This window comes from Gracilinanus agilis, chromosome 2 (genome assembly GCF_016433145.1).
Source record: "Gracilinanus agilis isolate LMUSP501 chromosome 2, AgileGrace, whole genome shotgun sequence".
In the NCBI taxonomy this organism is placed as follows: domain Eukaryota; kingdom Metazoa; phylum Chordata; class Mammalia; order Didelphimorphia; family Didelphidae; genus Gracilinanus; species Gracilinanus agilis.
Genome location: NC_058131.1, coordinates 172,558,309 through 172,585,408, shown reverse-complemented (window position 1 = coordinate 172,585,408; position 27,100 = coordinate 172,558,309).

The following is a 27,100-nucleotide window of genomic DNA, read 5'->3' as shown; positions in this document are numbered from 1 at the left end:
ATAGAGAGAGAGAGAGAGAGAGAGAGAGAGAGAGAGAGAGAGAGAGAGAGAGAGATAGATATCTCCTAACTAACATTTCACTCCATTAGCCAAAACTCTGACTTCCTTGTAAATTGTGGTTCTAGCCTCTGCTTCTTCTTTGAATTCATGTTTTGTACCATTATTCTCATGGCTTAAAACTGGAGCTGAAACCTACCCAGAAAGACCAGCAACACCCTCTGTGGACTGCTGGGAAAGCTTTTTAAATGGAGAGTCAACTAAAATTGAAAACCTGGGGAACTCTTTGAGGTTAAAGAGTATATATCTAGTTCTTTGGATAAGACTTCTACACAGATAAGCCTCCCAAGAAGCTCACCAACTAGGAAGAAGATGTCACAGTTCATGAATCACAAGGCATAGTGCCTTGTGTAAGTGTGGAATTGGGGTAAATCAAGGATCACTAAGCACTCATCTTGGAAGGGACTGGAAGCCAACCCCATGGATTGGTATGTTTGGGGCAGTAGTAGGAAAGGCACAGCAGATGGATGGAATCCGAGGAACATTGGGGGCTAGTTCCAATAATAGAAAACATAATACCTCCAAAGAAACCTGTGTGCCCATGGATATTGAATCCACAAACTCAAATTACATCAAGGAAAAAGGTTTCAGAAAGTGTTTATATAAGGAACACAGAGACCATCATCTTACAAGTGTAAAGCCAAGATACAGAGAACTCACAGAAATGTGCATGCATGAAAAAAAAAAGAGTATTGCAAAATGAACATCCAAATTAAACATGATCAACAAACCCATAATCAAGATCTAGACATCTGAAAGTGCACATAACATAGACACACAAACAAATGATAAGCACCACTGACAAAACATCACAGCCATATTGTTCTGGTATCCGGACCAGTGACCATTTCAGTTGGCAAGTGGTTGGATGACCAACAAAATGTGATGGGGATACAGAGAAGAGGAAAAGAATCAAGAGAAGAACAGGAAACCAGAAAATCACCAAGGAAAAGATGCAAGGAAAGAGGACTGAAAGACAAAGGGAAAGATCATGAACTTGGCAAGAAGGACAAAGAACAGGAGTTGTAAGGATAGTGTGGCGATAGCACAAAAATATATTAATATCACACTATAGGGAAAATTGCATTCACATTACATAAAACTCAGCAAGGAGGAGAACCTACAGGCATCTTGAGAAGCTAGACAACTGGAAATGAAGAAAAGGTATGTGCATCCACACAACACAAAAAAGGACATGAAACCCCAAACAAGCTGATAACTAGCCGACAGTGTGTGTAAATAAGCAAGTGTCAAAAGACCGGATTGTGTATATGTATATAAATATATAAGCATGTACATAAATGTGAATAGTTAGCAACTCAGGAAGGTCTTAGCCAAGTATGAAGCTGAAAAGCTTTGTATCGGGTTAACACTGGAATGCAGATTGCAAAAAGGATGCACATAGTTTAAAAATCTTGTGAATAACTGTATTATAGATGGAAACCTTAGAGTAGACTGTAAATATTTCCAAACCATGTCGATACTAAAAATACTGATAGTAGTAGAAATAATTAGAAAAATAGACATAGGGACAGAGATAGTTAGGGAAAATTCAAAACTCAAGGAAGAAAAGAATCAGGGAAAGAATAAGAACATAGATTAGTTTAAATGACAGTAGCAATGCTAATCCACTAACCTTTGTCCTTGATATAAAATAGCATTGGATTTAAGACATAAATAGGCAAAACATAGGTAAAATAATAGTTAAAAATAAAAGAAGAACATGGATTTTATTGTTATTGCATTAAAAATAGAGCAAGTAGCTAAATAGAACTAAGTTAAGGATATTGTTTAATAAGCTTAGACTTAAAAACTAGCTAGAAAAATTGTTAAGAATGGGAATTTTGCTATGTCGCAAAAACTTTTATATTGCATTCATTAGGAAAAGTTCATTGATTGTTGCAAAATTATTTCATGGGTTAGAAATATGTATTGGAACCTCATATTCCCTTCCTTTCCCTGCCCAATTTTCCTAGCCCGCCTTAGGCAAAGTGTAGAAAGGATAGCATTAATATAGGATAAGATATAGGGAGCATTTTTTTTATTTTGGGGGGGGGGAGGAAATAAAAATAGAAAGGGAATAGATAAATAGATTAGATGAAACAGATGTGGACCCTCTGGTGGATGGTCCACAAGACAAAAACGGGGGAATCTGTAAGTGTGGAATTAGGGTAAATCAAGGATTACTAAGTACTCATCTTGGAAGGGACTGGAAGCCAACCCCATGGAACTCTGAGAAACTTCTCTTTGGGAGGGGCCAACAGCAAGAGGAGTTTGGTGAAAATTCTGAAGATTCTAAACTACTAATGATCAACTACCAAAGTCTCCAGAGAGGACATTCAAGTCTCCGGTGGGCTTGGCTGTGGGTGGCTGGGAGGTTCTGGACAGGAATTTAGCTCTTCTGAACCCAAAATTCAGGGGCAACCTGGAGATTTCAACAGCAAAACCTTTCTACCATCTTCATTACCAACGAAGAAGAAACCGAAGGAGTTGTGCTCCATAATTGGAGTTAGTGGCCGGACTCCAGAGGGAGCGGGGACTTGGGGGACCCTTCCTTGATCCCTCTCATACCCCTTCCTTTCAGTTACTCCCCTGTTTGTTAGCTAGTGTTAAGGACAGGATATTGTGAGGGGCGGGAAAGTCAGTTTCTGACCAAGCTACAGAAGAAACCAGAACTGCTCTCTTGTTGTGGGGTTCATAGTGGACAGAGAAGTTATCCCTGCACCCTCCTTCCTTGAAAATCCTCAAACACCCCTTACCCTGCTATCCTGGATTCCCTCACCCTTATAATAATCTTTATTAGTTTATTAGTGATAGTTTGGAACTGCTACTTGGAGGGGAGGAAGACTGATCTTGTGGCTGAGGGGAAGACAGATACCAAACACCATCTTGAAGGGCAAAATTACTATAACTTAGAAGTGGGGAGTCTTGTCTCTAGTGCTGGCTCTGAGGGTGGGATCCCATCCATTAGGGTCACAACTGATCCCCAACACCTTCCTTCAACCTCTCCACTATAGCTTTGCCAGTTGGGCACCTTTTTGAGTTTATTCCCTCACAGGTCTTCCCTGAGGTGTGGGTGAGTGAAAAGCTGATCTGACCCACTGAAAGCAAACAAGGGGGGAGTCTAGAGACCCACCCATTTACTAACATCAATACTCACCCCACGTACATTCAAAATGCAAAAAGTCTTTATATGTCCTATTGGACCCTGTTATAATGGACCTTCCTCAAGTCACAACTATATCAACCAAACTCTCCCCTATTGTTGCCCTCCTCTTATTGTCTGATAACTCCTTAAAGAAGAGTAAACAAACAAAGATCCTGGATTTTTCAAGATGTTAAAACTGTGTTCCATTTCCAGATAATTGGGGAGGCTATAGACCTGATGATAGAATGTGAGAAGCTGTGCCATAACCTCATATGTAGAACCTAGAGAGGCACTGAATTATATGTTAGAGCCAGAATAGATTTCAACAGTTAGGTGGTACAATAGACAAGAGCGTCAGGTCTGGAATCAGGAAAACTCATCTTCCTAAGTTCAAATCTGATCTCAGACACTTACTAGCTGTGTGACCCTGGGCAAATCACTTAACCTGTTTGCTTCAGTTTCCTCAAATATAAAATGAGCTGGAGAAGGAAATGGCAAACAACTCCAGTAACTTCACCAAGAAAACCCCAAATGGAGTCATAAAGAGTCAAATATAACTGAACAACAACAAAAATGGTAGTGTCAAACTTGAAAGAAACTGATCCCAGTGGAATTCACATTGACTTAGACAACCAAGGACTGAGGTGTACTGTATTTCTATTTCTGTTGTTAACCCTTTCCCAATTATATTTTAATCTGGTTTAAGCCATTTGTGACCCAGAGGAGTGAGTTGGACACCTTTGAGCCATTATTATATGTAGCTTCATATTTTACCAAATAGGAAATCTACACTTAGGAAAAATAAATCCCTTTCCCATTATCACCCAGATGGCAATAGTCCCCCAAATCTGAGTCTTCAGAATCCAAATCCAGCTCAATTTTAAAATGCAAATGTTATAATGCAACTATGCTTTGCCAGACCATGACTTGAAAGTCTATCTCTACAAGAAGGTATCCTAGGAGTAAGAATTGTGCCTAAGCCAAAAGGAAGCAGAGAACTGAGCTGCATTAAGCAAAGTGAATGGTAGTATGTAGCTTTCATTTCTAAAATGGATCATAATTTGTTGGTTTTGTTTTAATGGGGATTATTTTTCAGATGTAAGTTGTAGATATTCATTGTATTTCACTCTTTCAGATCTAAAATTTTGTATTCTGCTACCAAATCCAAGGTTATTTTCCACTTTAACACACTGTTATGAGAACAAGTGTCAAAGGCTAAAGATGGGTCACAGAGCATTTTTTTCTTTTAAAAAATTTTTAGTATTTTATTTTTTCCAATAACATATAAAAACAATTTTAACCATTATTTTTTCTTACAATTTCAAGTTCCAAATGTGCTCTTACACTCCTTCCCTTTTCCCCTCATTGAAAAGGCAATCAATTAGATGAAGGTTATACCTATGCAGTCATGCAAAACATATTTCCATATTAATCTTGCTTAAAAGAAAATATAGCCAAAATAAAAACAAGAAGAAAAATGAAGTAAAAAAGTATGCTTTGGTCTGCATTCAAACTGCATCAGTTCTATTTCTGGAGGTAGATAGCATTTTTCATCAGAAGTCCTTCAGAATTGTCTTGGATCCTTGTATTGATGAAAATAGTTTTCATTCACAATTAACTCTCATACAATATTGCTGTTACTGTGTATAATGTTCTTATTCTGCTCAGTTCCCTTTGCATCAGTTCATATAAGTCTTCCCAGGTTTTTCTGATATCATCTTGCTCATTATTTCTGAAAGTAAAATGATATTCCATCATAATCATGTACAGCAATTTTTTCAACCATTCCCAATGGATGAGCATACTCTCAATGGCTAAGTCTTTGCCACCACAAAAGAAAAGCAAAACAAAACAAAACAAAAAAAAACCTACTATAAATATTTTTGTACATATAGGTCCTTTTCCTTTCATTTATTTTCTTTGGGGACCTTTTTGGATACAGACCCAGTAGTGATATTACTAGTTTAAAAGGTATGCAATTTTTTTTGTTTTTTGTTTTTTTGTTTTTTTAAACCCTTGTACTTCGGTGTATTGTCTCATAGGTGGAAGATTGGTAAGGGTGGGCAATGGGGGTCAACTGACTTGCCCAGGGTCACACAGCTGGGAAGTGGCTGAGGCCGGGTTTGAACCTAGGACCTCCTGTCTCTAGGCCTGACTCTCACTCCACTGAGCTACCCAGCTGCCCCCATAAAAGGTATGCAATTTTAAGCAGAGAATGAGTATCCCAATTTTCCCACAAATCCTCCAGCATTTGTCATTTTTCTTTTCTGTCATATTAGTCAGTCAGATGGATATGAGATAGTATCTTAGAGTGGTTTTAATTTGCATTTCCCTAATAAATAGTGATTTAAAACATTTGTTTCAAGTCTATAAATAGCTTTCATTTCTTTTGAAAATTACCTATTCATATCCTTTATCTATTTATTGAGTAATGATTCACATGTTAAATTCAATTCTCTATCTTTTTGAGAGATTAGGCCTTTATCACAGAAACTTCCTGCAAGTTTTTCTTTCTACTCAGGTTCCTGTTTTCCTTCTAATCTTGGCTGAATTAGATTTGTTTGTACAAAAATAATTTTTTTATTTAGTGTGATCAAAATTATTCATATATCTTATAGTGTTCTCATCTTTTTTTTGGTATTAAATTCTTTCCTTATAGATAAATCTGACAGACAAACTATTCTACACTCCCCTGAGTGGCTCATGGTATCTTTTATGTCCAAATCATGTACTCATTTTGACCTTATTTTGATATGCAATGTGAGGTGTTGGTTTATATCTAATTTCTGCCAAACTGCTTTCCAGTTTTCTGACTAATTTTTGTCAAAGGGTGAGTTCTTGTCCCAAAAGTTTGAATCTTTAGGTTTATCAAATGCAATGCACATTTTCAACTGTATATTGTGTATGTAATTAATTCTATTGATCCTCCACTTTTTCCCTTAGTACCAGATTGTTTTGACAATTACTACAATGCAACACAGTTTAAGATATTGTATGGCTAGGCCTCTTTTGGTCACATTTTTTTTTCCATTAACTCCTTTGATAATCTTGACCTTTTGTTCTTCCAAAAGATTTTTTTTATTATTTTTCTAACTCTATAAAATAATTTTTGGTAGTTTGGCATGGCACTGATTAAGTAAATTAATTTAGGTAGAATTATAATTTTCATTATACTGGCTTGGCTTCCCAATAAACAATTAGTATTTTTCTAATTATTTAGATCTTACTTTATTTGTGTGAAAAATGTTTTGTAATTGTGTTCATATAGTTTCTGGTTTTGTCTTAGCATGCATATTCACAAGTATTTGATATTATCTATAGTTAACTTTAAATAAAATTTATTTTTCCATCTCTTACTGATAGACTTTATAATTAATATAATATAATATATATATATATAAATGCTAATGATTAATGTAGACTTATTTTTTATTCTACAGTTATGATAATGGGCATCCTTGCTTTACTCCTGATCTCATGGGGAAGGCTTCTAGTTTGTTCCCATTGCAGGTAACACTTGCTATTGGTTTTAGATAAAATACTTATTTTTTTAAGGAAAGTTCTACTTATTCCTATGCTTTCTAGGCGATTTTTTTAGAAATGAGTGTTATATTTCCTATTAGTCTTGAAAAACTATTTTGCTATGTTTCTTTTTCCCTTTAATATTTATAAAATAATTATTGCTTTTATTTCTATCATTTTCATTTTCCCATAACATTCCTTTCTCTTGCTCAGAAAGTCTCTCTTTTATATTGTCATTAGTACATTTGCATAATAGGCATAGTATCTTTTATCCATGAGTCTCAAAGCTCCTAATACACCTCTGTATATGAAATTTTATTTTTCTGTCTAGAGGAGGTTTACCTAAAGAAGTCCAGGTCTTGATTTGCATTATCCTTTACATGTATTTTAAAGATATGCTAACTTACAAAGTGGTTTCAGGTTTTTCAAAATGTGTTCCTTTCTTTCTTCTCAGGTACTTTAGCTACTATCCATATTATTATACCTCTTTTAACAAATAAGGAAACAGGCTCAAAGCTAATACCTTGCCCAGGGTCACAGACCTAGTAAATGTCAAAGCCAAAACTCAAAATCATCTGTTCAAATTCAAAGAACAGTACCCTTCCCAATCCCCTCTAATGCTTTTTCTCTAAGGAAGCACTTTTATGATCAAAGACCAGGCAATGTAAGATACCCAAAATCTAAGCACTTTCACAAATGCTGGACAAACATGGGACCCAAAGCAAGGAATCTGAATAGTCAAGTCTTCACAGCAGCTACAAGTCTCACCCTTCTCTCAGGGTCTTGGCCAGAATTCAGAGGCATAGTTGATAGAGAGTTATGATGATGTTCAGGAGACCTGGCCCTAAGCAAGTTACTTTCCTTCTGAGGATCTCAATTTTCTCACATATAAAATCTTTAATTTTCAGCAAGTCATAAATTCCTTTATTATTTAAGACACTTCTCTCTGTGTATCTCAGTTTCCTCATCTGTAAAATACAAAAATTGGATTCAATAATTACTAAGTTCTTTTTAACTGGGAAAATCCCAAAATCCAACTCTAAAGTCAAGGAGGCAAGCAGATCTCCAGGACCTCTTTGTCTAACACAAACTATTTATTCCCAGTTCTGCCCAGTGGAGAAAGACAAAAGATCACTGATAACAATAGGTTATGGAGAATGTTTCTCTGCAAATATAGAGATGATTGAATCCCATGGTGACTGACCCACTTGGCCATTGTGCAAATAAGACAATAGTTTCCCTTGAAATGTGATGGTTAGCATCTTTCCCATTCTTCTTGTTACTTTTCAAGTAGTGGTGATGGCTCATCCAGGATTTACAAGTCTGTCTCTGGCCCAGAAATCATCCAAAGGGTAATTGGTGAGAACAATTAAGTGTATTTGAGCATATAGTCATGTCTCTATAGACAGATACTCTTCTATCTTTGAATAGAGGTGTATATATGCTGTAGAACTACTCCTCCTTAACCTCCAGGAAAAGCACTAATTGCTATAATTTCTATAATTAAAAGTCTCTTCAGTTAGAACAAAGTTTATAACACTGGAAGCTCAGAAGAAAAAGGAGCAGGTTTCACCAGAGACATGTCAGCAAGTTTGAACTTGCCCTCCTGCTCTCCTTTATTCTGACAGTTACTCTGAGTCTGAAACCCCTTTTGACATAGAGAGTAGAGATGACAGATCCTCCCTGAAGACTCTACAGGTGGCAAACAAACTCATTGTTCTCACTGTCAGCTCCCTATTCAAGGGAAAGGTGATTCCTGGGAGCAACAATTGACCTCATTTGTTAACATTAGTCAGCATGTGTGAGGCTGAAACATGCTGTCAAACAGAAGAGAGAAAACAGCCCCCCCCAATCTCTGAAATCGGGCTATAGAATCAGAAACCTGTCAATGTTTTGTGAAGGAATTTCCCTCCTTGTATCTGGACCCCCTCCAAATTCTTTCAAGTTTCTGAAGGATGCTTGGCATCTTCCTGGTCATCTTTCTTTCTTCCTCCTTTACCTGGAGCCACGATCCCCTAGAAAGCTGAATTACAGAATCAGAAGTTTATGAAGAATAAGAGTGGGATTCTTAGGGAAACCATGTTTCCTGGCACACAGTCGAGTCCATTTAATGACTTGCCTCTAAGAAGTGAGATGGATCCCTTCAAAGACGAGCATTATAACTTAAAGGGTACTAGCTTTAGGGTCAGAAGATTGGAGTCTCTGTTCCCAGACAAAGAACATTTTTAAAGAGTATTATTTGGTCTAGGCAGCTAGGTGGCACACTGGAGAGAGTGTCAAGTCTGGAATCAGGGAGACTTGTCTTCCAGAGTTCAAATCTGGCTTCAGACATTTACTAGCTGTGTGATCCTTAACCTGCTTGCCTCAGTTTCCTCATCTGTAAAATAAGCTGGAGAAGGAAATAGAACACCAGTCTAGTTTTTTGCCAAGAAAATCTAGGTTCCCAAAGAGTCAGACATAACTGAAAACAACAGAACAACAATATAGCCCTTTGAAATTTATAGAAATCTATTTCATTCGATCCTCACAATAACCCTAGGAAGTAAGTGCTATTATAAGCTGCATTTTACAAATGAGAAAACTGACTCTGAGAAAGTATAAGGGACTTCCCTAGGGTCAACCAGCTAGCCTCTGAGGCAGGATTGGAATTCAGGTATTCCTGACAACAGGACTAGCATTCTATCTGCTATACCACCTACTTGCCTTCTTATACCTGATCCTTACTCTTAATACTCCACCAATACTGAGAGCATCACTTGGCGTGGGTACCCTAGTGAGAAGAAATGATGGAGAGTTCACCCTAGCAAAAAGATAAATTTCAAGAAAGATACATGAGTAGTAACAGCTTGGGCAACCAGCAAAGGAATAGACTGGTTGAGAAGCTGAGTAGGAAGCAAACATAGCCCCTCTTAACAACCCCCAAAATTTATCTGAAACCAAATCCTGACTTTTAAGCCCTCTTGCTTATTCCAACTCTGCTTCTTAGACTCTCTAGTTTTTTCTTAGAAATATATGGAAAACACTATGATGTGATGGAGCATTTGAATTGGGGTCAGGAAAACCTGGATTCAAATCCTCCCCTCAGACACTAACAAGCTCTGTGTCTCTCAACAGATTATTTAAACTCATTATGCTTCAGTTTCTTTATTCATAAAATAAGGACTTCTAAGATCCCTTCCACGTTCCAAATCTGATTGTCTAAAAGATGAAAGCATCCCCGAACAATCTGCAAATGTCCCAAAGAGTGAACCACAAGTCCAGATTCAGGAGGCCCAAATTCTATTCTTACTCTATGAAGAACAATCACAGGGAAATGTTTCTTCCCTAATCTTCAGTTAAGATTCAAAAACCTTTTCAAAGCCACAAATACCTTCACAATACCCTGCAGATTCTAACCTCAGCTAGAAAATCTTAAACCATGTTTTCTTTTTTTATCCCTCTACACTCCCACTTTTGGTCGCCCAATCTACTACTCCCTAAAATATGACATCTTGGCCTTTAGGATAAATTTAAAATTTTTTCTGGCTTTGTGCCCCCAATTTATTGCTCTAGTTATGAAGTGAGTTGGTTCAGATTAGGTGATCAGTAAGGTCCTCTATAACACTAGCCTTCTAAGTCGCTGTCCAGCTTTGACATTCTATGTTTCCATGAGTCTTTGACTCCCAGAGCTATATAGCAGCTCTAATTTCAAGCTTGTCTTTTAATTTTTTTGCTTTGCTTCAAGGAACAGGAGAATAGCTTATGCTGCAAAATGCAATGGCGGGAGAGAGAGAGAGAGAGAGAGAGAGAGAGAGAGAGAGAGAGAGAGAGAGAGAGAGAGTAAGCAGAGCCCCAGAGACTGGGAGTAGAGCTGAGCATAGCAGCTTGACCTAGTGTTGGAGGAGGGTCTGTTGTTGTTTGTTGGTTGGTTGCTTTCTGAAAAGCTTTGCTTGGCAATTTGGCCTTACTGATAATTACCAGCCTACTCTGGGGATAGTGTTGTCGGCAGTCAATACAGCTCTTCTGGGGGTTTATCCCGAACATGACAGGCAGACAGGGCTGACAGGAAGACAAAACTACAGAGCAACTATCAGCCAAAGGACAGAAGGGCATAGGTATGCCTCCCCCTCTGCTACCTACAGCCCACCAGACATCTTGCTGCCCCTTTGGCTTCTCATGGTATAGTCTAACAATCCTGTGCAATTTTGTCATATTCTCCACCCATCTGACCATCCATACCATGTTTCCACTTAAGAAATAAAAGCTCAGAAGGACAATTTCTTCAAGGAGAAGTTTGTTGTTATCCTAAGAAATCTGAAGGAATGGATACCTTCAGAGATATGGGAGACTCAAGAATGATACCTTTCATAGTTTTACTCCTCTCTTTAGCTACAACATGTTCTAGTTACTGTAAAATCAAAAAATCATTTAAAATGTAAAGTTGGAAAAGATCTTAGTGATGATCTATCCAGTCCTGATGTGAACGGTAATCTACTGAAAAACATACCCAAGAAGTAGTTATTACACCATCTTTTTTTAAGTGTCTCAATTAATGAGGAACTCATTATCTTCAAAGGAAGCCCATTCAACTTTGGAGTAAATTTTCATCATTAATAGAAAGTTCACATTCACAAAGTGTTTTTAAAAGTTCCAAAGCACATTAAAGAGAAAGACAGACAGATAGATAGATCTATTTTGATCCTCACAACAATGCTATAAGGTGTTATTATGATTAAAGAGTTGAAAAAAATTGATGCTGAGAAAAATTGAGAAATATGCCCAGGATTGGTCACCCTGCAAATGCCTGAAGCAGGTTTGAATTCAGGTCTTCCTGACTCTAACTCACTCTATCCATTCCTCCAGAAAATATCTTTGCTTTTAACTGAAACTGGATTCCCTCTAACTTTCATACATTATCCTTAGTTCTTTCCCAGAGGGAAAAAATATAACCAGGAAAAGAACAAAATGGGACTATGTGAGAACAGAGAATAGAAATGAAGAGGGTCCTTTGGACATACATAGACTGCCATGTTTGCTTCAAGTGACAGAGATTTATAGAATTTTAGAAAAGGAAGAGATCTTAGAAATTATCCAATCCAGTCTCTTCATTTTACAGATGAAGAAACCAAGGCTCAGGGTGAAGGGACACAGACTCCTAATTCCATCTCTTTCCAGTGTATCATGTTGCTTCCCTTCAAAATGAACTGACTCCTCTCAGCCAACCCTTAAAACTTCCCTATTGAGAGTTCTTCACACTGGTTTTACCAAAGGGTAATTTAGAAACATTTCTTCTTCATGGGGTATAGCTGTCTGATTAAACAAATAATAATGTCTCTTGCCTCTGAGGATAAGGCTGACTTATAATGTCTCACTTGTAATGCAGCATCAGCCACGTTTAGGTACATTCCTCCAATCATAGATCATAGGGAGTTTCACCTGAACTAGGTTATATCTCTGAGTTTTTCTTTTCCAGAATATGCATTAATTCACCCAGAAGTCTAGGTCGAGTCATTCAGAAGGCATTTCTTCAGCAACCATTGGATGCTGATCATTATGCCAAGGGCTGCAGTAGATATAGAAATCAGGCAAACCTCAAATAAGAACAAAAGACTTTACTTCTTCAAAGCCCCCAAACCATTAGCATTTGCTCCTGTCCTTTAGGAACATTCAAGAACTGTTTCAATCCTAACAGAGCACCTAGGTGACACAGCTGATAGAGTGCCTGGCCTGGTGTCAGGAAGACTCATCTTTCTGAGTTCAAATTTGGCCTCAGACACTAATTAGCTATTTGATCCAGGTCACTTCACCCAGTTTGCCTCAGTTTCCTCATCTGTAAAATGAATTAGAGAAGAAAATGGCAAACCATTTCAGTATCTCTGCCAAGAAAACTACACATAGGGTTAGCTAGATGCAGACACAACTGAACAACATCAAAGGTGAAAACAAAATTGAAATTATTACTGACAAGACTAGATCACAGGCTATCTGCTTAAGAAGGAGTAATATTTTAAAAGTTATAATAAAATCTAGAGCTGAAAGGAACTTTGATATAATCTAGACCAATCTCCTCATTTTACAGAGGAAACAGAGACTCAAGAAGATGACTTGTCCAAAGTCACCAAGTCTTTCAGACTTGCCTGAGGCACTGAGGAGTAAACTACTAAGGACTGTACTCTTTGTCATAGGTAGCATCTGACCCCAAGTGTTCCTGACTTCAGGGGTGATTCTCTAGTTACTAAGCAACACTTTTTCTTAGTAGCTAATAATTTAAACTCTCATTTATATTGTGCCTTGATGTTTAAAAAGCATTTTCCATACATGAGACTCATAACAACTTTGTGGAGGTCAAGTTCTCTGATCCTGAATCTGTTTGGTCCTACTCTGCCTCCTAGTCTCATTCTGTAACCAGTTTAAGGAAGGGTGCACCACCCCCTATACCACAACACTTCTTGGCACACACACACCCCAAAAGGAGACTTGTAAAAGCTGAAGGGGAATTTCATTCCTGGGTTTAATTTCCTAACTTTTCCCCAGTATTCTAGAAAATACCAAAAGTCCCACCTCCCAGGCAGTAAATAGCTTTTTATTTAATTATTCATTTTACTTGTGATTTTTATTTATTCTTTGAAGTAAGAAAGAACATAAAAGAATGAAACAAACAAACAAAAAAGACAGCAACAATAGCTAGACCTAAATCAAGAGAAAAACAGGCCCTTGACAGTTAAGAGATGAGGGAGGGACATGCCTGTCCAATTTCTCCTGAAAATCTGCCCTGTTTTTTATTGCTTAATAGCAGACATATGAGTGATTTATTGCTTCCAACGTCTCTTAGTTTGTAATAAAGTTTTCATCAGTCCTTCTTTAGCCACAGCACCCTCTGCCATCCTGCGCCTGCGCTTATGGGCACACACACACGTACACACACTCACTTTGTTCTTTTTTCACATAATGTCAACTCATAAACCTTTCATCAAGTCAACCAGGTGGAAAAAACCCATTACTGAAAGAAGTGTTCATTCAGGTTTGGGATGCTAGAAGAGGGCAGGCTGGTAGGGAAAGAGAAGGGGTGGGAAAAGGACAGGAAGAAGAGAAGAAAGTTCCCTGATAGGAAAAGCTGGTGTGGGAGAAGAGTGGGAGTATGGGGGGATTCTGGGGGAGCTATGGGGTGGGTATGGAGGTTGTGAGCTGGGAGGCCCCCCCTCCATGGAAAGACCAGTTCTGCTCCACATACCCCAGCTGCCAACTCATTTGCAGAGCCTGACAAATCTGTCATTGCAATGACAGGATATGGAATGTACTGTGTACACAGGCAACGAGGCAGTGCTTTGGACTCTAATACCCAGAGTGATGAAAGAAGGGCTTCAGCAAAGGCAGGCTCTCCGCCCATCTGAACAAAAACACCTGTGCTCTCGGAGGGGCAGCATCTTGGGCAGGAGAATGCCATCTTCTCCTATCCAGCCTCCTTCTTGTCTTCCTCCCTGCACTGTTTGCTCCCTCATTTATATTCAGACTGTTCCTCACCCCACTGTACCCTGGTGTCCTACCCTAGTCTACAACACCCCTACTGGAAAAAAATCCTCCTTCCTTAGTCCATTCAATTGGCACATATGAACTCAATGCAGGAAAAAAAAAGCTGGCTAAGAGGTAGGGGCAGGTGATAGCAATATTCTAGCAGGGACCATGTGGTGAAGGGATAATGCTGAAAAAGCATTGGGAAGGAAAAAGTACAAAATGAGAAAAGAATGGGTGGATAATGGAGAAGGGGCTGGAATGTCATTTTCTTCTCAAAGACAGGGATTTGGATTTTTAAATGAGTCCATGACTAGAATTCATGTTCTCCTGGAACTTCTCCCACCTACCATTTAGCCAAGCAAATATTAATCCTAACTCAGATTCTTGGGGTCCCTGAGTCCCTCAAGAAAAGCTGAAGTTCCCGTGTATTTCTGGGAAACACCTGGACCTTACCCTTGTCCTTTAGAGACATAAAAACTTAGTAACTCTATGAGCTCAAATTACTATTTCATCCACCAATATGAGGGACAATGGAGAATTGTATGGCTAAGCAGTGAATGAAAGAGCTTATCTTAGAGCCTTGCAGTAAATGGTGAACAGCAGATGGAGCAAAACTAACAGATCTAGGGCAGAGACTGAATCATTTTCATGACATAGACCCCTCTGGGAGTCTGGTGATGCACACTGACTGACCCCTTCTCAGAATAATATGTTTAAATTCACAAAATAAAATAGATAGGATTGTGGAGGAACTAATTCTATTGAATGTAGTTAATAAGCAAAGAAAAAGCCTTACCAAATTCCTTTTATGACACAAATATGATGCTGACACATAACTCAGGAAAAGTAAAACCAGAGAAAGAAAACTAGAAAGCAAATTTCCTAATGAATATTGATGTGAAATTTTTAAAGAAAATACTAGTAAGGAGTTTAAATAGAAGCATATCTCAAGTATCATACAGTATTAATAGGTGGGATTTATACTAAGAATGCAGAGTTGGTTTAATAATAATATAACTTTTAGCATAATTGACCACATCAATTACAAAGCCAAAAGAAATTCTAAGATTATTTCAATAGATGCAGAAAAAAGTTTTTGACAAAATAAGACACTCATTCATACTAAAAACCCTAGAAAGCAAAGGAATAAATTGAGCTTTCCTTAAAATGACAAATTATATTTTTCTGAAACCAACAGTAAGCATTATCTATAAAAGGGATAAGCAAGAAGCCTTCTCAATAAGATTGGGGATGAAAGAAGGATGTTCATAGTCATTACTATTGTTCATTATTGTATAAGAAATGCCAGCTAAAAGAGTAAGAGAAGAAAAATAAATTGAGGGAACTAGTATAAGCAGTAAGGAAATAAAATTATCACTCTTGTTCATAATATAATGGAATACTTGGAGAATCCTAGAGAGTCAGATAAAAAATTATTTAGAAATGATGAACAACTTTAGTAGACGTAGAGGATATAAAATAAACCCATATAAATCAACAGCATTTATATCTATTACCCACAAAATGTAGTTGCAAGAGATATAAAGAGAAATTCTACTTAACAAAACTGTAGACAATATAAGAAACTGTTATAGGAATATAGAGAACAAGGGAGATATAGATATATAATGATGGTGATGATGTGTATCTATGTATGATTTCCTTAGCTGCAGTTGGTTGGAGGAACACCTACTCCTGTCACCCTGACTGCTACTGTAAGTTATCCCCTTCTCTCTAACACAGTGATTCCCAAAGTGAGTACCACCGCCCCCTAGTGGGTGCTGCAGCAATCCAGACAGGCGATGATAGCCACAGGTGCATTTATCTTTCCTATTAATTGCTATTAAAATTTTTAAAAAATTAATTTCCAGGGGCGCTAAGTGATATTTTTTTTTCTGGAAAGGCCAAAAAAGTTTGGGAACCACTGCTTTAACAGCTGCCCAAGTACAACCCTCGAGAGCTTAGATGGATGGGTAACCTTTCCAGGTCCAACCTTTGGTTGGATAAACTAGTGTTGGGCCACTGATCTGCTTTGGATAACGTTCAGAATCTCACTGCATTTGACTCCCTTCCAAAGAGTCATGATAGAAAGACCACTTAGGAAGGTACTTGTTGTTGAATACTCTTTTATCTATAAATCAGGAAAGGATGACAAGGTCAAGGATTGGGGATTGGAAACCCTATTGATCTATTATCTTTAAACTAATCAACAATCAGGACTGGAGGCTATTGATCAGGTGGAAGCTGGAAATCTCACCTCTCCTCTACCTCAGGCCAAGCCAGAGAATAGGGAGGCTATTGCTGCAGATGTATTGATGGTCTTTATTCTCTCAGCTCTCTTATCACCAGTGTTGGTGATTCACTAGCTCTCACAGTTTATCAGGAAATAGATTCAGGTTTATTCCTACCCTCATCTTCTTAAATCACCCAGCAACCCTTCAACCACCCTTCAAACCACCCTTCCAGCCACCCACTGCCCAGATTGAACCACAGAGGTTGGCAGAGATCTGTGATCTCCAGTTCTCAGCCTCTGAGTCCAGAGAGTTCAGAGACCAGAGACTTCTCAGTCCAGAGACTTCAGTCCAGAGACCTCCCTCAAAGTGGCTGTGAGGGGTATTTGTAGGGTGAGGCCAACTGACATTTGCCCCTGGCTCACAGCACCTGGGGACATTCTGAGTCTTTCAACTGCCATCCCTGTCAGTCAAGGTGGCATCCATCTCTTCCCAGATTATTGAATTTAAAAATACTTGAAAATATATCTGCCAAAGCCAACCCAAGAACTATATTAACATAAGTACAAAACACTTTTCACACTAATAAAGACATATTCTAACAAATGGAAAAATATTAAATGCTTCTAGGTAGACTGAGCAATATAATACAAATGACAATTTTACTTAAATTAATATACTTATTCAGTGCCATAATAATAAAATTACAAATTATTTTTTGAGTTAGAAAAAATAATGAATGATTTCCTCTGACAGAACAAAAGGTCAAGAATATCAAAGAAAGAAATGAAAAAAATGTAAAGGAAGGTGACCTAGTAACATTATGAAGCAATACTTATCAAAAGCTAAGAGATAGAATGTTGGAATAGATTGGGTATTATAAGAATAAACAGAGCCAGTACCCAAATGTTACGATAGAAGGGAGAGAGAGAGAGAATCTATGAGGCTGAGACTCTCTTCTACCTCTCCCCTCTTGCCAAATATTCACTACCAAGACTTTGAGGGGGTGTCACCCCAAAACTGGGCGACACAGATGGTTGTGCCACCCTACAGGAGTTGGGGAAGAGGCTTCCCTATAAGAGGAGGTATGGGGGACCTCAATCAGATTCTGAATGAGGGCAGGGTTCACGCAAGCCTCCCCAGAGGTCAGTCAACTTCACAGCGGGTGGTCTGGCAACCATACTATTGACTCTCACGCACTCTGGAATGCTATCTGATTAACGAATGACTTTTATTATTTGCAATTTAGGAATTGGGAAAGGGGGTGAAGAGCAGAGGGATTTGGGGGTGCCTTCTTCTCTATTTCTATGGGGCCCGTCACTTGGGTGGGAACCTTTGGGATTCCCACTCCTAAGCGTCTCCCCCCTTGTCCCTTCTCCTTCTGTTTCTGTTTCTATCCTTTTCAATAATTGCAAGACAAACCGGAAAGGGGCTCTCAGCAAGGTTGGGTAATGGGAGAAGAAGCCCAAGAGATCGCTCCCAAAATGGAGTCCCAAACTTAGCTGACTTGATGATTGAAGTCTTGCTGAGTGAGATGTGATGGGATGCGTTTGACCAGGGAATCGGAGTTTCAATGTCCAAAGAAAGATCCTCAGGAAGCCCTCAGGACTGGATTCTATAGAGAGCCAGCTCTATATGGTAGGGGTCCTGAGTGGCATTTAATGACATCGGATTGAAAAGACAGGAAACAAAATGAGAACAGCCAGACTAGTGGTTAGCCATAGCTGCTCCAACTGCTATGGAGTTTAGAGTTTATTTATATACTGGTTTCAAACAAAGAACACAGAGAAAGAATCACAGCTGTGAAGGGGTTACAAATCATACACAAACTCATTAAAATCTAAAAAGTACAGAGATAGATACAAGGGCAAGGGCCAAATTCCAACCAACAATTAGTAGGGGGTTAATTCTAGAGCAGAAACATATTTCATACAGATTTTTTACTAATTGTGTCCTGTTCCCTAGATTTACAGGACTGTACCTGGTCGGATAAAGTCTGGACTAGATTGTCCGGCTCTAGCCTTATCCAAGTAATATTTTTTAGAGTTCAGATTTCATAATTATCAAGGAGAAAAATGGTGAACTCAGTAGCTGCTGGTCTGCTAAGGACTCAAAGCTTTCCAATAAGAATATTAAGAAAAGGTGGGGATCTGAAAATGAGTCAAAAGAGGAGCCTCAGATTTTTACCTTACATGGCCCGTTCTATCTGCATCTGACATGCAGTGCAGAAAAATCATACACACAGTTTTACTTGCCGATGATTTTGTAATGGGATCCAGATAAAAATATCTATTACAGACTCTATTTCTCTAAATAACTCCTAATAGCCTCCTGGAGTGGTCAAGTTGTTTTTGGATTAACCAACCTGCTGCTAACAGAGCTTTTCAGGGCTCAGGTGACCAGGACCAAACACAAAGACTGCCTCAGCCTGGATTGGTCACTTAGGGAATCCAGATAATGGGCCCTATCCTGACCCTATTTCTCTAATTGGCTTCCCTCTCTCAGTCCTCTGCCGAAAGTTCCTCCTTTCCTCCTTCCTCCTCTTCTCCAGAACTACCCAGAATTCCCTCTCTGGTCCCAAATGTCAGTAACTGTCACCAACGGCCTTTTTCTGGCTCTTTTTGTCCCACCCCACCATCCTTACAGTATGTAATTCACAATAATTAATGACCATAGTAATCTAATGTTTGATAAACCCAAAGATTCCATATTTTTATCTCATTTACCCCATTTTACTTCTCTCTTCCCATTTCTCTTGGTGCAATTCTCTTTTTCATCCATAAATATTTTTTGCATATCATTTGAAATAGCTTTACCACATTCTCTATATATGTATACTTCTAATACTCATGATGATGACAAAAATTTTTTAAAGTTTCAAATACTTTCTTTCCTTATAGGAATATAAACAATTTGACGTTATTAAAGCCCTTAATTTTTTCTCTTTCTTATTTACCTTTTTATGCTTTTCTTTAATTTTATATTTGGACATCAAATTCTCTGTTTAAGTCTAATCTTTTCTTCAGGATTGCTTGGAAATCTCCTGTTTTATTAATGACCATACTTTCCCCTAAGAAAATAGAGTCCATTTTGATGGGTAGGTGATTCTTGGTTGTAAACCCAGATCCCTTGTCTTCTGTAAATCATATTCCAAGCCTTCCAGGATTTCAGTGTATAAGCTGCCAGATCCTGTGTAACTCTGACTAGGGTTACATGATATTGAATTGCTTCTATCTGGCTGCTTACAGTATTTTATTCTTGGCCTGGGAGCTCTTAAAATTAGCTATAGCATTCTTGGGAGTTGTTATTTGAGGATGTATTGAAGAAGGTAATCTATGGATTCTTTCAATTTCTATTTTTAACTCTTATTTAAGAATATCAGGGCAGGACTACAGCAATATATTACAAGGATTATTCACTAAGACCAGGTGGGATTTATACAAGGAATGTAAGGCTAGATTAACATTAGGAAAACCATCATCATATTTGATCATATCCATAATCAAACTAACAGAAATCACATAAGTATCTCAATAGTTGCAGAAAAAGCCTTTGACAAAAGAGAACAACCATTCCTATTGAAAACACTAGGAAGCAGAGTAATAAAATATATTTTCTTAAAATAATAAGCAGTATTTATTTAAGACTAAGTATTATGCAAGTATAATCTTCAATAGAGATGTTAGAAGCCTTCCCAGTAAGATCAGGAGTGGAGCAAGGATGCCCATTATCTCCACTATTCTTTAATATTGTACTAAAAATGCTAGCTTTAGCAATTAGAGAAGAAAAAGAAAATGGAGGAGTTAAAACAGGCAATAAGGAAAATAAAATAAACTAAAACTCTTGCAGATGGTATACTTAGAAAATCCTAGAAAATCAACTAAAAATAGTTGAAATAATTAATATTTTAGCAAAGTTGCAGGATGCAAAATAAACACACATGAATCATCAGCATTTCTGTATATTTCCAACAAATATCAGCAGCAAGAGTTAGAGAAACTCCATTTAAAATCACTCAAGAGTGATAGCTTTGTTAATCATTGCCTATTTTAAAACCTTCAATTTCTTTTTCTTCTCTAATTGCTACTCTTTTCAGATGATTTGATGCTCTACTTAAAAAAATTCTAGAAAATCAACTAAAAAGCTAGTAGAAAGAATCAACAACTTTAGCAAAGTTGCAGGATACAAAATAAATGCACACAAATAATCAGCATTTCTATGTATTTCCAACACATTGCAGCAGGAAGAGTTAGAAAGAGAAATACCACTTAAAATCACCATAGACAATATAAAATACTTGGGAATCTATCTACCAAAACAAACACAGGAATTGTATGAACAGAACTACAAAACATTTCCCAAAAAATTAAAACTAGATCTAAATGATTGGAAAAACATTGATTGCTCATGGGTAGGATGAGCTAGCATAATAAAAATGGCCATTCTACCAAAATTAATTTACTTATTTAGTGCCATACCTAGAAACTACCAAGAACCTTTTTTTACAGAATTAGAAAAAAACTATAACAAGGTTAATTTGGAAGAACAAAAGACCAAGAATATCAAGGGAAATAATGAAAAAAAATGTGATGTGGCCTAGAAGTACCAGATCTTAAACTATACTATAAAGAAGTGGTCATAAAAACAATATTGTACTGGCTAAGAGAGAGAAGGAAGGATCAGTGGAATAGCTTTGGGGTAAGTGACAGCAGCAAGACAATCTATGATAAACCTAAGGAGCCCAACTTTTGGGACAAAAATCATTTGACAAAAACTGCTGGGAAAATTGGAAAACAATATGGGAGAGATTAGGTTTAGATCAACTTCTCACACCCATACCACAATAAATTCAGAATGAGTGAATGACTTGAATATAAAGAAGGAAACTATAAGTAAATTAGGTGAAAACAGAATAGTGTACTTGTCAGATCTCTGGGAAAGAAAAGATTTTAAAACAAAGCAAGAGTTAGAAAAAATTACAAAATGTAAAATAAATAATTTTGATTACATTAAATTAAAAAGGTTTTGTATAAACAAAAACAATGCAACCAAAATTAGAAGGGAAACAACAAACTGGGAAAAAATCTTTATAACTAAAAGCTCTGACAAAGGTCTAATTACTCAAATATATAAGGAGCTAAATCAATTGTATAAAAATATCAAGCCATCCCCCAATCGATAAATGGGTAAGGGAAATGAATAGGAAATTTCCAGATAAACAAATCAAAATTATCAATAAGCACAAGAGAAAGTGTTCTAAATCACTAATAATTAGAGAAATGCAAATCAAAATAGCTCTGAGGTATCACCTCACACCTAGCAGATTGGCTAAAATGACAGCAGGGAAGAGTAATGAATGTTGGAGGGGATGTGGCAAAATTGGGACATTAATGCATTTCTGGTGGGGCTATGAAATGATCCAACCATTCTTGATGGCAATTTGGAACTATGCCAAAAGAGCACTAAAAGATTGCCTGCCCTTCGACCCAGCCATAGCATTGCTGTGTTTGTGTCCCAAAGAGATCACAGGGGAAAAGACATGTACAGAAATATAGCTGTGCTTTTCGTAGTGGCAAAAAAACTGGAAACTAAGCATATGCCCTTCAATTTGGGAATGGCTGAACAAATTATGGTATCTGTTGGTGACAGAATACTATTGTGCTCAAAGGAATAATGAACTGGAGGAATTCCATGTGAATTGGAATGACTTCCAGGAATTGATGCAGAGTGAAAGGAGCAGAGCCAGAAAAAACATTGTACACAGAGACTGATACACTGTGGTAAAATTGAATGTAATGGACTTCTGTACTAGTAGTAACACAATGACCAAAGACAATTCTAAGGGATTTATGGAAAAGAATGCTACCCACATTCAGAGGAAGAACTATAGGAAACACAGAAGAAAAACAACTGCTTGAACACATGGGTTGATGCGGATATGATTTGAGATGTAAACTCTAAATGGCCACTCTAGTAGAACTATCAATAATATGTAATAGGTCTTGATCGATGACACATGAAGAAACCAGTGGAAATGCGCATCATAAACAGGGAAGGGGTGGTTGGGTAGGTGGAGGGGAGAATAAGAACATGAACCATGGAACCATGGAAAAATTTTTCTAAAAAATAAAATAAAAAATATAAATAAATGATAGAATCACTCAAGACAATATAAAATATTTGGGAATCTATTTGCCAAGACAAACTCAATAATTATATGAACACTATTACAAAACACTTTTCATACAAATAAAATTAGATTTAAAGAATTGGGAAAACATTAATTGCTCATGGGTAGGCTGAACTAACATAATAAAAGTGACAATACTACGTAAATTAATTTACTTATTCAGTGACATACCCATCAAACTACCAAAAAAAAAAAAAAAAAAGAAAACTATTTTATAGAACTAGAAAAAAGAATAACAAAAATCAGTTGGGAGAACAAAAGGTCAAGAATATCAAGGGAACCAATGAAAAAAATGTGAAGGATGGTGTCCTAGCAGTAACAGATCTTAAACTTCACTATATATATTTAAAAAAAAAATTTTTAAACCCTTACCTTCCATCTTAAAATCAATACTGTGTATTGGTTCCAAGGTAGAAGAGTGGTAAGGGCTAGGCAATGAGCTTAAGTGATTTACCTTGCATCACACAGCTGGGAAGTGTCTAAGGTCAAATATGAACCTAGGACCTCCTTTCTCTAGGCCTGGCTCTCAATCCACTGAGCAACCTAGCTGCCCCCTTAAACTGTACTATAAAGCAGTAAATGTCAAGAAATCTGGTACTGGCTAAGAAATAAAAGGGTGGATCAATGGAATAGACTAGGGATAAATTAACTCAACAATCTAGAGTTTGATAGATCCTGTGTTTAAGGATAAGAACTCAGTATTTGACAAAAACTGCTCATAATTGGAAAATAGTATAGCAAAAATTATGTTTAGATCAATATCTCACACCCTATACCAAGATAAGGTCAAAATGGTTATATGACTTAAATATAAAGAATGATATTATAAGTAAATTAGGGGAACATAGAATAGTTTAGCTATCAGATCTATGGAAAAAGGAATAATTTATGACCAAACAAGAGATAGAGAACATTACAAGATGTGAAATGAATAATTTTGATTATATTAAACTAAAAATGTTTTGTACAAACAAAACCAATGCAAACAAGATTAGAAAGGAAGCAACAAACTGGGTGGAAAATTATAACAAATTTCTCTAATAAAGATCTCATATAAGGAACTAAGTCAAATTTATAAGAATCCAGGTCATTCCCAATTGATAAATGGTCAAAGAATATGAGTAGGCAGTAGACAGTTTTCAGATGAAAAAAATCAAAGCTATAAATAATCATATGAAAAATGTTTAAATCCCTCTTGATTAGAGAAATGCAAATTAAATCAACTCTGAGGTAGCACCTTATACCTATCTGATTATCCAATATGACAGTAAAGGAAAATAATGTGTTAGAGGGAATGTGGTAAAATGAAAATACTAATGCATTGTTTTGCATGTAGTTGCTTAGATCTCACCATCCCCTACTGACTCTGTGCCTTGGCTCTTTGCCTCTGTAGAAATTTTCTAGGATTAGGCCTTTCTTTTCCTGTTTGTTCATTTTATTAGCCTTTTCTTGCCTATGTACAGGGAGTTCTGATAGGTAATGATTCTGTTTCCTCTGCTGATGTCTTGCAGGACTCAGCACTCCCATATATTTTGCCCTGGGGCTAAGGGTTTCACCTAAGTGCAGGCTTAAAAGCACTAAGTGCTATAGATTTCCAGATCTCACTGTAGGATGGTGTCAGGGCCTGGGAATTCAAGAGGTGAATATGGAGTCTGGGATACTGTTTTATTGGTGTAGCCTGGGTCCCCAGATCCCGAAGTTGGCCTATACCCAGGTTCAGAATCTGGCACAGTAGGTGGAGAGAAGGGGGAGTTGACTAACCCTCTTTTTTGTGAAGTTTCCCTTAAAGTTCCTTCTTGTCACATGAAAATAGACTCTGCCTACCTTTCAAGTTGTATTAAGCCAGAGAGTTTCCTCTCTCTGTCTTGCTGTTGAATTTTGACTACTATCATTTTGAGGTCCTTTTTAAAGATTGATTTGGAAGTATTCTCAGAATGGTTACACCTTTCACTGCTACTTAGCAGCCATCTTGGCTCTACTCCTGATCCCAGATTTTGGGGCAAGAACTCACTCATTATTCTACAAAAACTGCTAGGAAAATTGGAAAGCAGTTTGTTAGAAACTAGGTGTAGATCAAAAGTGCACAGAATATATCAACAAAAGGTAAAAATGGGTACATGATTTAGATATAAAGGGTGATGCCATAAGCAAATTTGGATCTATGGATATCATCTATTAGATCTAGGGATAAATGAACAGTTTATTAGAAAACAACAGATAGAGAGCATTATTGGGTATGAAATGGATAATTTTGATTACATTAAATTAAAAAGGTTTTGGACAAACAAGACCAATACAGCCAAAATTAGAAGGAAAACAGAAAGTTAGAGGTGTGGATAGGGGACTTACAGGAAGTTTCTCTGATTAAGGCATTATTTCTCAAATGTATAGAGCACTGAGAAGTCAAATTTATAAGAATATAAGGCATTGCCCAATTGTTATATGGTCAAAGGGTATGAATAGATAATTTTTAGTTTAAGAAATTAAAGCTATGTATAGTTATGTCAAAAACCCTTCCAAATCACTATTGATTAGAGAAATGAAATTATAAAATTGTGAAGTAAAACCTCATATCTATCAGATTGACTATTATGACAAAAAAGGAAAATGACAAATATTGGTGGAGTTGTAGAAAAATTAAGATACTAAAGCATTGCTGTGGAGTTGGGAACTCATCTCATCTCATTCTGGAGAACAATTTGAAATGCCTAAAGGGCTATAAAATCGTGCATGCCCTTTGTTCTAGCAATACCTTTTCTAGGTATGTATCTCAGAAATATTTTTTAAAAAGACCTATATGTATAAAATATTTATAGTAGCCAATTTTGTGGTGGCAAGGATTTGGAAATAAAGGACATGACCATTAGTTGGGGAATGATTGAACAAGTTGTATAGGATTGTGATAGAATACTCTTGTTTTATAAGAAATAATGAGCAAGATTCTCTCAGAAAAAAATCTGGAAATATATATATATGAACTGATGAAAAGTGAAGTGAGCAGAACCAGGAAAATATTTTAAATAGTAAGAGCAATAATGTACAATGATCTACTATGAATGACTTAGCATTCTCAGCAAAATAAAGATCCAAGATGAAAAAGATTTATGATGAAAAATGCTTTCCACCTCCAGAGGAAAAACTGATGGACTCTGAAGGCAAATCAAAGAACATTAGTTTTTGCTTTCTCTATTTTTTCTAATTTTTTTGGTTGATGCTTTGTTTCCCATAATGACCAGTATGGAAATATGTTTTGCATTGCTTGCCATCTCAAGGGGGAGCGAGAGGAATGTGGGAAAGAAAGAATTTGGAATTCAAATCTTTGAAAAACAAATGTGAAAAGTTGTTTTAATATGTAATTAGGAAAAATTAAACACTAACAAAGAGAAATATAGTTTAAAAAAACCCTGCTCTAGGAAAATGCTCATATTTATTTGTATTAGTCCTGCCATTATATATTCATAGTGAGGTCATTTTTGTACTCTCTTACTCTATCCTCATTAGCTATTACTCCATTTTGAGGTTTCTAAAAACCATTGCAATGTTCACGCAGAAATCTAGCAGTTTTGTTTTTGCATTTCTTATACCAGAAAACCTGAACAAATAGCAAAAATATCAAAAAAATATCAATATGCCAGAAAATTACTATTAAAATTACTTCCAAAGTGCGAATAATCTATAAAACATTTAGTATTGTTTGATTGTTCATCACCATAAATATACCTAGGTCAGATTCACCTTTAAACCAAAACCAAAACCAACCAACCAACCAACAACAAAAAAAAGACCAACTGGTCATTTGACCCTACTTTTTTTTTCTTAGTTTACCATTCCTTATCTTTTACTAATTACAGTTGAATTACTGTGGGGAGAGAAATAACTGTAAACAAATTGTATTTTTTCATCCTGTTCTTCCTTCATTCTCCTAATTGTCTTCATAATTCTTAAGTTCCTTTGCTGGATCAGCATGCATTAACCTCAATTGTATATACACCAAAACTAATATGGACCTCCTATCTCTACATACTCCCTTTCTCAATGTTCTCATTGGCTTATATGGGTTCATTTATCATTTCTATTAGCATGATTCTAACATCTACATAGCCACATTATCTCTAGAGTATCAGTCCTGCATCACCAAATTCATCTTGGACCTTTGGAAATGGATACCCCACAGACATCCAAAATCTTTATGTTTTTAAGACCCAATTCATCTTCTTTCTCACCAAAATTTTTGCTTTCCTATTCCTGATGAGGCTACCTCTATCCTTTCATTCTCCAAGGTTGTTTTCATTCTCATTTCTCATACCCAGTGTTATTTTTAAAAATGATAAAGGCTGATATTTTGAAGGAAATTAATATTTTAATTAAAGCCATGATGGTAAAATAAATTAGACCAAGAGCCTGTAAAAATTCAAATTGCCACCAGTCCCCTTCTTGTGTACATAGCCAAAGAGATCTTCT